The following is a 14,275-nucleotide window of genomic DNA, read 5'->3' as shown; positions in this document are numbered from 1 at the left end:
GACAGCCATCCAGCCATCTCATCCTCTGTCATCCCCTTCTTCTCCTGCCCCCAATCCCTCCCAGCATCAGGGTCTTTTCCAATGAGTCAACTCTTCGCATGAGGTGGCCAAAGTACTGGAGTTTCAGCTTCAGCATCAATCCCTCCAATGAACACCCAGGACTGATCTCCTTCAGAATGGACTGGTTGGATTTCCTTGCAGTCTAAGGGACTCTCAAGAGTCTTCTCCAACACCACAGTTCAAAAGCATTAATTCTTTGGCACTCAGCTTTCTTCACAGTCCAATTCTCACATCCATACATGACCACTGGAAAAAACCATAGCCTTGATTAGACGGACCTTTGTTGACAAAGTAATATCTCTGCTTTTGAATATACTATCTACGTTGGTCATAACTTTCCTTCCAAGAAGTAAGCGTCTTTTAATTTCATGGCTGCAGTTACCATCTGTAGTGATTTTGGAGCCCCCCAGAATAAAGTCTGACACTGTTTCCACTGTTTCCCAATCTATTTCCCATGAGGTGATGGGATCAGATGCCATGATCTTAGTTTTCTGAATGTTGAGCTTTAAGCCAACTTTTTCACTCTCCTCTTTCACTTTCATCAAGAGGCTTTTTAGTTCCTCTTCACTTTCTGCCATAAGGGTGGTGTCATCTGCATGTTTGAGGTTATTGATATTTCTCTCAGCAATCTTGATTCCAGCTTGTGCTTCTTCCAGCCCAGCGTTTCTCATGATGTACTCTGCATAGAAGTTAAATAAGCAGGGTGACAATATACAGCCTTGACGTACTCCTTTTCCTATTTGGAACCAGTCTGTTGTTTCATGTCCAGTTCTTTGATCGTGTGGATCACAATAAACTGTGGAAAATTCTTCAAGAGATGAGAATATCAGACCACCTGACCTGCCTCTTGAGAAACCTACATGCAGGTCAGGAAGCAACAGTTAGAACTGGACATGGAACAACATACTACTATACCTTAATTCTCATTGTAACAGTATGCCATGGTGCTATTTTTTAAATCATCACTCTAAATCAATCTCTTAATCTTTTTATTCTGGAAGAACACTCAAAACTCAGGAAAGTCCTGCATAAAGTTATGATATCTATATCTCACAGTATATCTGATCGATCAGTACATTGTCGATCAAAAAATCTTATAGTAAATGCCAGTGTTCTTTTGCATCAGGATACCATTTTCAAATATGGTTCTATTTATTATAGCTAACTTATTAGCCTGTTCATTTTGTGTGATTCCACCCTCTACAAAGATTATAATTGCTAACACAAGTGGCTGCTGTAGGTGTAAGAAGCTTTAACTTTTCATCAAAAAAAAATGCTACTTAAGTTTTTTAACCTTATCCATATTAATCTAAAAGTGTCATTGTGTTTTTCTTCATTGTATTTGTGAATGAGATGAGGTGTATAACAGATTCAAGCACAGTATTTTTTGTTTAAAAATGGAAGGGAATGGATATGTGTTTATGCATTGGGCTGGTGGTTTTGATGTGCACCTGAGACCTCACACACTGTTAATTGGCTATACTCTGATAGAAAATAAAAAGACTTTAAAAAAGACCCATAGGACTTTTTAAAAAAGTGAAAGGGATTTTAGTCAAATTTTTTAGAAAAAATAATAGATTAATTTTATTTTTCACAATGTTTTTTCTTCCCATCTTATAAGTTTTACATAGTCATAAGGTATGCATAACAAATTTCTGTTAAACAACTGTCTCAAGACAAAATGACATTTATTTCTTGTAAAAGAAGGCTTGGTAGATTTCAATTTCAACACAAGCCACCATTTGATTTAATTAAGGCTATTTGCAATATGAAAATCTATTAACAATATGAATAATAAAACTTTAAAGTCATAATCCAAAGCAATGAGGAAAAATATAACATATGATGCAAATTTTATATAAATTAAAAAAATACATTTTCTAATCAGACATATAAGACTCCAATATAGGCTTAGAATTATCAAAATATAAACAAGTTGATTATTTGATCTTATTTATGAATCTACATATGATAAAAAGTAATACTTGAAGCTAAATGTGAAGAAGTAAAATTTTACCTTTAGTCTAAAATCTGTATGTTTTATTTTTGCTTTGTGTTTTTGCTGCAAAAATTCTCACTTTATGATTAAAAATGATATAAACACACAAGATAACATTTTCAACAAAAATGAGACAATTTGTATCATGCTTTTGATACTTGATCAGCAAAAAGAAGTTTACACAAATATGAAAGAAACTGAAAAGCAAAGCAAACCATTCACTGCTATCTTATAATGGCAGGATACTTTTGTTTTGCTTTCAGAAGCCCAGAACTTTTCCAGAATTCAGTCAATTTTGTCTTTATTGCCAGGTTAAATATAGCTCATTAAGTTCTTTGTCTCTCAAATTCACATTCTTCAGCTGAGAAGACTATTCAAAGATAGATTCCTTCACTGGGTCATACATAAAGACTGTTCAAGAGGGTCTACCATATTCTAAAGAGTTTGGGAGGAATTCCCTGGTGGTCCAGTGGTTAGGACTCAGTGCTTTCACTGCTGTGGTCTGGGTTCAATCCCTGGTCAGGGAGCTAAGATCCTGCAAGCTTTGCAATCTGGTCAAAAACAAATAAACAGAAATTTTGGTTCTCAATAGGATTTGAAACTTGCTGAACTTTTTCCTTACTCTCAGGCCCAAGCAGCAAATGAAACATTTTATGGTTTCTTTTGCAACATGGTTGTTTATAAATACTCCATTTCCCTTGATATCCAAGAATTGCATTCCTTGAAGTCTAAACATTTTTCTCCAGGACCTTGCTGAGATATATACAAATGGTTTATGTGATGAAAAAATGCCTTCCAAGTTCTGCATATCAGTGTTGTGTAGTCATGCTTCATCTTCAAAGCATTTCCGCAAAATCTGGCTAATTTCTTGATAGCACTTCTGCAAGTATACTTTCAGTTAAAACATCCTGTTGAGAAGCATTCACAGTTTTCTAGAATATTCTTAAATGAAATAGTTTTGATTTATGAAAAAATAACCATTTTTGGGCCATTACCTGAACTTCTATCCTTCCATCTCCAACACTATTTGACTCTAGCACTTTTCTGATGTGATAAAAATAGCATGTTATGATAGTATTTTCTTTTTTCACATGAGAGACAAAAATGTCTAACAGAGGACCATTGGTACAGATGCCACGTCAGTTTATCCAAGGCACATACTGTGTTTTAAAAAATGAAGAGATGTTTGCTTTTGGGGATCAGCTTTTCACAACAGAGAAAAATTATAAAATTCATAATTATTTTTGAATCTTGCAAATGCTAAAATATGACATTTACCGGACTTCCCTTGTAGTCCAGTGGTAAGGAATCCACCTGTCAAAGCAGGGATCATGGGTTTGATCCCTAGTCTGGGAAGATTCCACATGCCATGGGACGACTAACCCTGTGTGCCGTATGCTCTAACACCCATGTTCTGCAATAAGAGAAGCCACTGCAATGAGAAGTCCTGAGTACAACAACTAAACAAATAGCTCTCGCTCACCTCTACTAGAGAAAAGCTCACGTAGCAATGAAGACCCAGAACAGCCAAAAAACCAAAATAAATATTAAAAAGTCTTTGACAAATGACATTTACTTATGAAACCTGTTGACAAGTAAACATATTGGATAAGCCATTGGTTTCTAGTTTATTGCACAAAATCTTTTTAGCATCATGTGACTTGCCATAAGTAAATTAGCTTATACAATTTGTGATTGAGGTCTTCATTTTCTTCAGCATGAACTTTATCAGAATACTCTTGTATCAGATCAAATCAGTCACTCAGTCGTGTCTGACTCTTTGCGACCCCATGAATTGCAGCACGCCAGGCCTCCCTGTCCATCACCAACTCCCGGAGTTCACTCAGACTCACGTCCATCGAGTCAGTGATGGACTCATCACTCATCAGCCATCTCATCCTCTGTCATCCCCTTCTGTTCCTGCCCCCAATCCCTCCCAGCATCAGAGTCTTTTCCAATGAGTCAACTCTTCGCATGAGGTGGCCAAAGTACTGGAGTTTCAGCTTTAGCATCATTCCTTCCAAAGAAATCGTAGGGCTGATCTCCTTCAGAATGGACCGGTTGGATCTCCTTGCAGTCCAAGGGACTCTCAAGAGTCTTCTCCAACAACACAGTTCAAAAGCATCAATTCTTCGGTGCTCAGCCTTCTTCACAGTCCAACTCTCACATCCATACATGACCACAGGAAAAACCATAGCCTTGACTAGATGAACCTTTGTTGGCAAAGTAATGTCTCTGCTTTTGAATATGCTATCTAGGTTGGTCATAACTTTCCTTTTAGGACAGATCTAAATTTCTCTTCTTCTCTCATATACCGTATCATCAAACATGAACACACTGGATCTTCAGAAATCTTGGTAAAATAGAAAATAGTAATGAGTTTCCCCCATGGCTCGGTGGTAAAGAATCCACCTGTGATGCAGGAGACTCAGGTTTGATCCCTGGCCCGGGAAAATGCCCTGGAGAAGGAAATGGCAACCTGCTCCAGTTTTCTTGCCTGGAGAATCCCATGGACAGAGGATCCTGGTGGGCTACAATCCATGGGTTGCAAAGAGTGGGACACAACTTAGTGACTAAAAGACAACAGCAAAAACAAAAGAAATATAAAATAGAGAGATATAAAAATAACTAAATGAAATGTATTGCAAAAAAATTAAAAACTGTCCCATTACAATTTATTTCTAATCTACACAAGTCATGTATTGCAATGTGTTCAACAACAGAAAAGAGGCAAATGAAGCTAAGGATATCATGATTTTTTTCTTTATAATGAAAATTTCCCTCATAATTCCATTACACTAATAGAGCTTGTTCATGCCTGCAAATCTGGCAATTATGTATAACAAGAAATTGAGAAAAATAATTTGGGAAGGAGAGGTTTTTATCATCAACCTAACATCATCCCCTTCTTATAATACAGAAAGCACTAATTTGCCAACAGCTTTCTGTGCCAAAAATGGAGAATGGAATCAACCAAATACATAGCTCTGCTATTTTATTCCATATGGAGTCAATAAAGAAATTCATAATAAAGCTGCATGGTCACTGTGCATCACTTTGTGCATAAGCATTACAACTTTTGAAACTCAAAATTTATGTTTATTCCAAAAAACTGCTCTCTACGGGGAAACCCGTTAACAGCATCTCATAGTACCCTAGAGTTTTACAGAAGCTACTTATGAAGTCTACTGTAGGAAAACAGTTTTGAAAACATTTTACACTTATTTCCTTCTCCAAGGGATCTTCCCAACCCAAGGAATGAACCTGGATCCCTTGCATTGCTGACAGATTCTTTACCATCTGAGCCACCAAGGAAGCCCTCCAGTTATCTATTGAAATGCAATAGGCTATGTCAAAATATAGTATCTTCAGTTTATTATTCTTTCTCACACTTTTTGGTTGACTGCGTCAGCTGGCCAGTTCTTGTTTGGGATCTCTGTTATGATTACAGTCAAATGATAGCTGAGCTGGAGTTATCTGAAGTTTTCTCTACTCACATATCCGTCAGGTGGCCTGGGATGCTGGAGCACATGGGTGTTGGCTGACTATCTTTGCTCTTCCTGTGACTATGTGGCTCTCTGAGGCCTCCTTACTTAGCAATTCCTAAAGCCAGCTGACATTCATTTGGAATTTGGCTCCACATCTCAGGGGGAGGGATAACAAAGATTCTTTAACCATCTTTTATCTACCATATACTAATTGTTTATCTAAGGATCCAGATTTGTAGAATTCTTTTATCTTTTGAAAGTGAGAAGGAAACTGAGACTTGGAGCAGTTAAGAGACTTGCTACCAAGGTCCTTCAGTAAATTAGTGGCAGAGAAGTGAAAATAATTATATACAAATTCCTTAATTTTTTGAATAGCAAATCCTCCATTTGTAGAGTGTTTTTAAAGTGAATACTATATCCCGAATGTTAAAATCTACCAGAATGACATTTTAAAGATTCTTGTTTATGTGCATCAGTAGCTTTTGTGCAAATGAAATATTTTCTCAATTTAATGTTTTCTTTTTTCATTTCCAAATCTCCTAGCTTTTAATCTCTGATATTCTAGAGACATGTTACAAAAAGCTACTGCACATATAATTTTCTCAGTGGTGATTTTATCCCACTGATTCTACAGACTGAAATTGCTATTTGCCCTTATCTTCTGAAAATTAAACTGTAATGTCAAGTAGATAGTGCAAAGGTTTGGCTATTTAACATATTTTACTCATGAAAATCCACTTAAATCTCAACAAGCAAAAGTTGAAATGTTAGCACTTTTGGCTCCATACTTTTATTTTAAACTGATTCAAGGGGGAAAAAAGAGAAGATAAAGGTGTTTTCTAGAGCATATTAATGTGAATTTCCTGAGGAATAAAGCTGCCTTCTTTGGGCCTTCATCTAGGGTTTTTCTCTATTTTCTTCTTACCCAAATCTGTTTTCCCCATGTTTTTTTTGGGGGGGCGGGGTATGTTTTGCTGCTTTGGGGAGTACTTCTCAAGGATTCTTATTTTGTTAGGAAGAAGCTTGATGCTTTTTTTTGGGGTCACTTGCCAGGGGATAATTGCTTAGAGTTTCCCATTTAATTCCTGATGATGATGGTGCCAGGAAAAACAGCCTCTTTTTTGTCTTTCTGTAGTTGCCCCTGCAATATGTAAAGACATCTTGTTTCAACTTTTCTAACGTTGGCATGGATTTTTAATATCTGTGTGCATGTGCATGCTGAGTGCTAAGTTCCTTTAGTCATGCCCGACTCCTTGCGACCCCATGCACTGTAGCCCACCAGGCTTCTCTGTCCATGGGATTCTCCAGGCAAGAATACTAGAGTGGGTTGCCCTTTTCTGGGGGATCTTTTGAACCCAGGGATTGAATCCATGACTCGCATGTCTTCTGCAGTGGCAGGAGGTTCTTTACCACTAGCACCACCTGGGAATCCCATGAAGATAAAATTCCTTCATCTGTAAAGTGAAAATGCACAGTACCTTTCCCAGAAATTAAATTCTAATCAAAGCGAAAGACCAAACTCTGCAGCAAAATTAGAACTCCTTGGCTTAAAATAAATTAACATTTACACTTCTTTGCTTAAGAAAACTTTATAAAAATAATTATGACATTTATTGTATGATATCACTTTCTTATTTATAAAGCAAGTTCAAATAGGCCATTTATTGGAACATCACCTGTATAACTGGTCTAGCTCATGGCACAATTTTCTGATTTTAATTTTATAAGGAGAGATAAAAAAAGTCTTCCTCAGTGATCAGTGCAAAGAAATAGAGGAAAACAATAGAATGGGAAAGACTAGAGATCTCTTCAAGAAAATTAGAGATACCAAGGGAACATTTCATGCAAAAATGGGCACAGTAAAGGACGGAAATGATATGGACCTAACAGAAGCAGAAGATATTAAGAAGAGGTGCCAAGAACACACGGAATAACTGTACAAAAAAAATCTTCATGATCCAGATAATCACGATGGTGTAATCACTCACCTAGAGCCAGACATCCTGGAATGTGAAGTCAAGTGGGCCTTAGAAAGCATCACTATGAACAAGGTAGTGGAGGTGATGTAATCCCAGTTAAGCTATTTCAAATCCTGAAAAATGATGCTGTGAAAGTGCTGCACTCAATATGTCAGCACACTTGGAAAATTCAGCAGTGGCCACAGGACTGGAAAAGATAAGTTTCCATTCCAATCCCAAAGAAAGGCAATGCCAAAGAATGCTCAAACTACTACTCAATTGCACTCATCTCACATGCTAGTAAAGTAATGCTAAAAATTCTCCAAGCCATACTTCAATAGTACATGAACTGTGAACTTTCAGATGGTCAAGCTGGTATTAGAAAAGGCAGAGGAACCAGAGATCAAATTGCCAACATCCGCTGAATCATCAAAAAAGCAAGAGAGTTCCAGAAAAATATCTATTTCTGTTTTATTGACTATGCCAAAGCCTTTGACAGTGTGGGTCACAATAAACTGTGGAAAATTCTTAAAGAGATGGGAATACCAGGCAACCTTACCTGCCTCTTGAGAAATCTACATGCAGGTCAGCAAGCAACAGTTAGAACTGGACATGGAACAACAGACTGGTTATAAATCAGGAAAGGAGTACAATATACAGTCAAGGCTGTATATTGTCACTCTGCTTATTTAACTTATATGCAAAATACATCGTGAGAAATCTGGGCTGGATTAAACACAAGCTGGAATCAAGATTGCTAGGAAAAACATCAATCACCTCAGATATGGAGATGATATCACCCTTATGGCAGAAAGTGAAGAACTAAAGAGCCTCTTGATGAAAATGAAAGAGGAGAGTGAAAAAGTTGGCTTAAAGATCAACATTCAGAAAACTAAGATCACGGCATCCGGTTCCATCCCTTCATGGCAAATAGATGGGGAAACAATGGAAACAGTGGCTGACTTTATTTTTTTGGGCTCCAAAATCACTTCAGGTGGTGACTGTAGCAATGAAATTAAAAGATGCTTACCCCTTGGAGGGAAAGTTATGACCAATCTAGACAGCATATTAAAAAGCAGAGACATTACTTTGCCAACAAAGGTCTGTCTAGTCAAGGCTATGGTTTTTCCAGTAGTCATCTATGGATGTGAGAGTTGGACTATAAAGAAAGCTGAATGCCGAAGAATTGATGCTTTTGAACTGTGGTGTTGGAGAAGACTCTTAAGAGTTCGTTGGACTGCAAGGAGATCCAACCAGTCCATCCTAAAGGAAATCAGTCCTGAGCATTCATTGGAAGGACTGATGTTGAAGCTGAAACTCCAATATTTTGGCCACCTGATGAGAAGAACTGACTTGTTTGAAAAGACCCTGATGCTGGGAAGGATTGAAGGCAAGAGGAGAAGGGCACGACAGAGGATGAGATGGTTGAATGGCATTATCGACTCAATGGATATGAGTTTGGGTAAACTCTGGGAGTTGGTGATGGACAGGGAGGCCTGGCATGCTGCACTCCATGGGCTCACAAAAAGTTGGATGGGACTGAGTGGCTGAACTGAACTGAACTGATGTCTTGTTAATTTCCCAATAGGAGAAAATTAACTGTTTAGTTGATAAGTCTTTCTATAGTTTTATTTCTCATTTTAAGTTATGATATTAACATTATGATCATGTTTATTGTGAATTAGTTACTCTGATCCTGATTGTCTTTAGGTTTACTGGCAAAGTCTAGTTTCTAGATTTGTGAAGCTGTGAACTTGACTCTAGACTGTTGTTTCTTCCACTGTCCTAATGGCCATCATTATTAGAATCACCTGGTATGGCTACAGAAAAAGCCATCCTTAGCTCTTTCCCCAATCCATCAAATAAAATTCTCTTCTAGGACAGGCTAGGAACTTACTTTTAGACAGATTCCCCTGGTGATACTTGTACACAAAGAAGGCCAAGAATTACCACATCCTATTATGTTGACTCCATAAAGAAAAATGGAAAAAGTATATAAGTAAGCTTTTTTATGTCCCAGGCATTAGAGCAAATATAGGGGACATATGATTGCATAAGGTAGAGCTCTGTCTTCAAGGAATACATAAAAATAGTGTATCAGTAGTCATATATCTTGGACTTCCCTCATGGCTCAGATGGTAAAGCGTCTGCCTACAATGTGGGAGAGCCAGGTTCAGATCCCTGGGTCAGGAAGATCCCCTGGAGAAGGAAATGGCAACCCACTCCAGTACTCTTACCTGGAAAATCCCATGGACGGTTGAGCCTGGTAGGCTACAGTCCATGGGGTTGCAAAGAGTCAGACACAACTGAGCAACTTCACTTTCACTTTCTTCTATATATCTTAGTGGCTTTTTAAATAAAGTTCTATCAAGGAATAGAGAAAAGAGAAAGTAATTTTTTGTTTGTCAGAAAAAGATAAACTTTCTAGGGAGAGTTTCTGAGTCAAGATCTTGAGAAATAGCCAGATTTGATATATTATAGATAATGAGATTATAAAACTTTCTCTAATGCAGAAAGAAAAATCTCAAGGAATATGAATGACAAATTATACAGATGGAGTAGCTTTAAAGATTTTGAATAACTTTCCTGGGAAGAGAATTAGGAACAGAAGGAAAGAAAAGGCTCTGAACCAGAGTTTTTAACCAGAAAAATGAGGAGTGGATGCTGGGCATGGGGAATTGTTCAAAGTCTCTGGGGGAGTCGTCCATTTGCCATGTCCAACATTCTCACCTGTCCCAAGGTGGGAATGGTTATTGTATATAACAGAGTGAGGTTGTGGAAGAGAGAAGCTTAATAACATTTACTTAGGATTCTTACACACATCTGATCTCCTGTTTGAGATCTACTGATCTGGGAAACAGTGTTTGCCTAACATTTAGGCTGTCAATACTATAAGTTATCAGATGCAGTTTTCAGATATATATGGTATATTGCATAATCACAAGTTAGAAAATCCTCATCATGATTAGCAAAGTCAAGGTATATTTTGTACTTTTTGATCCTTAATGGGAAAATCTAGAAAGTAATCTTTTTGGCCTTTATGTTCTCCATCAGTAATACTTAGAAAGGTTTAGCTAACCAGATGACAACCATAGCCAGCATCCACCGTTAATGTGGTAGTATTCAACTGACTTGTGGATCAGTGCCTAGAAATATATTACTTATCTCTGAAAGTCATATTTTAGTTGCACAAATCCATAAGGTGAAAATAAGGCCTACAGCAGCAAAATATAAAATTATCAAAAATATGATGTCACTAATGAAATAAAAGTATGATATCCTTTTTAAAAATGTGAGCAGTGAAATTTGGGTAAAAGTCATAGAAACAATGAGAGCTAAAATTATGCAGTACTTGTATATCATATTATATATCTAAAATTATTCTCAATTCTGTATTAATTTAATTCTCATAATGACATTTATTATTCCCACTATTACTATCTCCATTTTATAGATGAGGAAATTGAGCCAAAGAAGTTAAGCAATTTGTGCATGGTTACTTAGTTGGTACCAAACATACTATTCACTGCCCCTCCTATATAATAGCATCTCCAACTCCTCCTTAAGATTAAGGTCGATTACATCTATGAAAACATTGATTCATCATTCTTATCTGTTGGCCTCTTAGCACTCAGAGTCTGAAATAACTGGAGGCTTACTAGAACTATGAGGACATCCCACAAACACCACACTTATCCACTACATCACTGACATCATATTAATTGAACTGGATGAACTAGAAGTGTCAAGAATGTTAAAGGCACAGAGAACTCTCTAGTTGGAAAGATAAGTCTCTTTACTTGCTGCCTTTGAGGCCAACTGTCTTTCATATTTAGCCCTTAATTTGTGATTAGTCACCTTCAGCATTTCATTGTCTTTTTCAAATCAATCGCCCCCAACAGCAGTCACCACATTCCATCATCCTTGTAATCATGATTGTTCTGTATTTCTTAATTACTTTATACATTGCATCTACTAATGCATTTCCTTCTCGAAGCACAGGATCCAAATTCACAACCTGTACAAGTTTTGACAATTGTCCCACTTATTTCACACAAAACGCTGTCTCTACACTGACCACCAATGATAGGGCTCTTCTCACCAGCCAGAGATTCAGCTTCAAAAATCTCATTTTAGGGTTGTGTTTTCAGACCACTCCAGCACCACCTATTTCACATTGAGTTTCCAGAGGCATCCCCTGAGACAAACCTTTCCATTGAGGACATTTACTGGGAAGTTCTCCCGGAATCAACACCAAGAAGAAAGTAAAGGAAGTGGTATCGATCAAGTAGAGGAAGAGATTTAACTGCAATAAGTTTTATGTAAGAGGATTCAGCCAATCCTACTGGGAGCCCTCTTGTTGAGATGACCCTTGAAAGCTGTCTGAGATTGATGCAAGGATCTTTATATTCTTCTATCAATCCTCCATTAGACGCACACTGCTTCTGGAAATGGAGCATGACTATGAGTAAGTCCTGAAGACATACTTGCCTGAGTACTCTTAGCCACCAGCACTCTGAGCAGCTGGGAAAGTAAGTGTTTCAGTCTGTTCAGGAGATCTGGGTGGTGCATTGTGGGATCCATTGCAATTGTTTTGGCTGCAGTTGAATGATTCTTAGATAACTTTTCACAGTAAATATAGTCAGTTTAGTTATGGGGTGCAGATAATAACATAGAAAACATATTAACCCAACATTTACATTTTTATATGGCTCTGTCAGAGCACATGTGGAGGATGCCTACGGACTAAGAGAATCATGAGCAAGCAAGCTCATTAAGTAAAGGTATTGTGGTAAGGAGGACTAGTCCACGAAACTATAGCTGTATCATGAATCATGAATTCCAAATTGTGTGACCCTAGCTAGCTAATGAATTAAATTATCTGAATTTCCATTTAATAAACTATAAAATGGAGCTAATAATCCCTTTGTTAAAGCATTACTGCAAAGACCTAGTTATGACTGTCAAAATTAAAGTATGAATTCAACAAATGCCCTTTTCTTAAAAAGGGGGAGTTAGTTTCTTCTCACCATTAATCTGTGTTGATTTAGGAATAAGTATCTTGTGACTACTTAAATCATTAAAAATAATCAATTTAAGAATAAGTAAAAGGGACAATAGGGGCTTCCCTGGTAGTTCAGCTGTTAAAGAATCCACCTGCAATGCAGGAGACCCTGGTTCGATTTCTGGGTCAGGAAGATCAGCTGCAGAAAGGATTGACTACACACTCCAGTATTCTTGGGCTTCGCTGGTGGCTCAGATGGTAAAGAATCTGCCTCCAATGCGGGAGACCTAGATTTGATCCCTGGATTGGGAAGATCTCTTGCAGAAGGGAACCCACTCCAGTATTTTTGCCTGGAGAATTCCATGGACAGAGGAGCCTGGCAGGCTACAGTCCATAGAGCAGCAAAGGGTTAGGCAAGAATGAGTAACTTTCACTTTCAATAGGGTATAAAAATGGTAATACTATTTTCTGTGTTGGACATAATATTCAAAATTCTGTTAATAACTCTAGGAGGGACAGGAAGTTCAAATACATGACTGTCAGAATTTTATCTAACAACTAGAGAATTAAGCTCACCTTTTCCCAGGCAGATTGTCGTCTAAGCCTTTCCTAGATGGGAATTCGGGAGCTTCCACTGAGTATGTCCTAAATCCTCTTCCTCCTTCCCTATCCCCTTCTCTTTCTCTTTCCTTTCATTTTCATTTTCCTCTCCATTCCTTCTATTTATTATTCAACTGACTCTATTCCATCATTATCTACACCACTTGACTAATTTCAAATAGCCTTGCCAAAGCTTACACTAATTTATTGTTTAGTCACTCGGTTGTGTCCAACTCTTTGCAACCACATGGACTGTAGCCTGCCACGCTTCTCTGTCCATGGGATTTCCCAGGTAAGAATACTGAGTAGGTTGTCATTTCCTCCTGCAGAGGAGTTTCCCAACCCAGGGATCCAATCCAGGTCTCCTAGCTGGCAGGCGAATTCTCTAGCAGTGAGCCACCAGGGAAGCCATTACACTAATTTATACCCTAGAAAGCTTAACAAATATTTTCTGATTAATTGTATTTCCAATTTATTTAAAAGTAGGCTGTATATTTATTGGTTTTTCCCTAATAACTTGTACTGCTGTAGATGAAGTTCATGATTTAAGTCTCTCCTTTCAGTAGTAATTTTATTTGCATTTTAATTCTTATTTTTCATTCAACAAGATTATTTTAGTACATAAAGTATCCTATTCATAAGCTTGTATTTCATTACTATTATTGAAATTAAATAGTCATTACTTTTCTTATTTCTGAAATTGCATAAAGTACTGGTTTTGTGCCTATCAGCAATACTGACCTAAACATGATGAGATGAAAAAATGCAGTTTTAGACAGGCTAAGACAGTTTATTTAACTTATATGCAGAGTACATCATGAAAAATGCTGGACTGGAAGAGACACAAGCTGGAATCAAGATTGCCGGGAGAAATATCAATAACCTCAGATATACAGATGGCACCACTCTTATGGCAGAAAGTGAAGAGGAACTAAAAAACCTCTTGATGAAAGTGAAAGAGGAGAGTGAAAAAGTTGGCTGAAAGCTCAACATTCAGAAAACCAAGATCATGGCATCTGGTCCCATCACTTCATGGGAAATAGATGGGGAAACAGTGGAAACAGTGTCAGACTTTATTTTTGGGGCTCCAAAATCACTACAGATGGTGACTGCAGCCCTGAAATTAAAAGATGCTTACTCCTTGGAAGGAAAGTTATGACCAACC

General features: G+C 37.5%; 1 non-coding gene and 1 pseudogene across 1 annotated transcript; one reads left to right on the top strand and one right to left on the bottom strand.

The window, feature by feature from the left end:
• LOC104997839 overlaps window positions 1-14,275 on the bottom strand; it is a 159,993-nt pseudogene that overhangs the window by 122,764 nt on the left and 22,954 nt on the right.
• TRNAE-UUC lies at window positions 2,515-2,586 on the top strand. The gene has a single exon. It is a non-coding gene; the product is annotated as a tRNA-Glu (tRNA).

Source organism: Bison bison, unplaced genomic scaffold, assembly GCF_000754665.1.
Source record: "Bison bison bison isolate TAMUID 2011002044 unplaced genomic scaffold, Bison_UMD1.0 scf7180017864314, whole genome shotgun sequence".
NCBI lineage: Eukaryota > Metazoa > Chordata > Mammalia > Artiodactyla > Bovidae > Bison > Bison bison.
Note: the sequence above shows the minus strand (reverse complement) of the source record. Positions and strands in the feature narration are given on the sequence as shown.